Source organism: Euprymna scolopes, chromosome 13 (genome assembly GCF_053919585.1).
Source record: "Euprymna scolopes isolate OS-2025 chromosome 13, ASM5391958v1, whole genome shotgun sequence".
Taxonomy (NCBI): domain Eukaryota; kingdom Metazoa; phylum Mollusca; class Cephalopoda; order Sepiida; family Sepiolidae; genus Euprymna; species Euprymna scolopes.
The window spans coordinates 68,328,676-68,330,776 of record NC_136494.1 but is presented as its reverse complement, the minus strand read 5'-3'; positions in this window follow the sequence as shown (position 1 = coordinate 68,330,776).

Sequence of the window (2,101 nt, the reverse complement as noted above, 5' to 3'; positions counted from 1 at the left end):
AGTCCTGTACTTCACTTGCCACTAGTATTTAACAATGCGTCTCAGGGGAGGTGTGGTTGAAGATTGCGCACCTTCTGCCACAAAAAAATTCACGTGCCGGCAACCCTCCGTGGGTATCCATAATCTGTCCAAGACTGAAGGAGCCCGCTTTTGCTTTTTTAAACACACACACATATATATAAGTTTCGTAGTTAACTTTCAATTTCTGAAAAAAAAAAAAAAAAGAATAGACACATATAATCAATTTAAGAATTTATTGTTTGAAATATATATTGCTCTATTTTTAAATATTGAGCTTTTCCTTTTTGGCAAGGATCACTTTGAAAGTATTACCTCAAGTAATATCTATCAGGATTTTTCATCTGAATTCTATCAGTGTCTTATCTCGCGTATATATATATATATATATATTTATATATATATATATATATATATATATATATATGTATGTATTGTGTATGTGCATATATATTAGTTTAACTGCCCCTGATATGTCTGTATTCTCTTCCCATAGCCTAACGTGTAATGTTGATTTAAAATGGTTTTAATAAATCACGTTTTTTCTTAGCAACATTTTTTTCATTGAAACAGACATTGAATACAACGCTTTTTTTTGCTCTATGATTCTTGTTTTTTATTTGTTGATTTTCCGTATAATATTGTTTCATATCAAAAGCGAAATCTAATATATAAAACTCACTATGTCTTTGTGTATGTGTGTCCGTCTCCGTGTTTCAAATTGTATCTCCTCCTAGACGAATGATCGTTAGACGATGTGCAATAGCTGAAAAGATTGCATATAGTGTGCAGAATTTTATTAGAGGTATATCTTCGGCTAAAACAATTTCTAAGAGGTTAAAAAATGGGGGTTCAAACTTGAAAGAAATGACAACTTGACAACACATAGCGACAATAGCCCCGTTTGCGCATGCGTACGATCTGTAACAGATTTATTTATTTGGTAAACTTACAAGAGCAGAAAAGCAATTGTCTGTTTGGTGCAGTGCGTAGCGTCGTCGATTATTAACACCCGGGTTCGAGCTCCACCCTTTCTTTCTTTTTTTATACATTCCGATAGTCTGGTTGGTTGGTTGTTTGTTCTTGTTTTACGGCATATCAACCCTTTTCAGGTTAAGCCGAATCCCAAGATTTTGAAGAAAATTTTTCAATAGACTATATTTTTTGTTTTCAAGTCGGTTTCTATTTAACCCATACTTGAGACCCTAACAGATACTACCACTCCGGGTCAGAGTGGACCTGGGAGCAATTGTTAATAAAGGGTGGCTCCACACTCCCCAAAGCCCACATGCTGGGCCATCACCACTCGATAGAGTTTAAGGTCATATCCATGACCGATATTCTGAACTCTTAAACGTTACGTAATAATTATAAAAGAACACTTTTATATAAAAAAATACGGAAAAATGTTTTTGCTGTATATAGCGAAAAGTTCATATTCCAAATATATAGGATATATTTTATATCGGCTTATTTGTTACATTCCAAAAATCACGTAAATATGTCCAGTAATGGAATTTTGTATTGACTTCATTCCCAAGCTATTTAACCGATCATTGTGATTTTTAATTATGTGTATATGTTTGTATATTTGTATGTATTTGATTCGCTTCTAAATTAATTAACCGATCATTATAAATTTTAATTATGCATATATGATTATATATTCCTGTGCATTAGATTCACCCCTAAACTAATGAAGCGATCATTATTAATTTTATTTATGTATATATGTCTGTATATTTGTATGTATTGGATTCACTCCTAAACTAATGAACCGATAATTATTAATTTTAAGGGTGTGTATATGATTATGTATTTCTATTATTTGATTCACTCCAAAACTAATTAACCAAACATTATGAATTTTAATTATGTGTGTATGTTTATATATTTCTACGTATTAGATTCACTCTTTAACTAATTGACCGATCATTATGAATTTAAGGATGTGTATATGTTTATATATATATATATATATATATATATATATATATATATATATATGTCTGTATTGGATTCACTCCTAAACTAATTAACTGATCATTATTAATTTTAATTATGTGTATATGGTTATATCTTT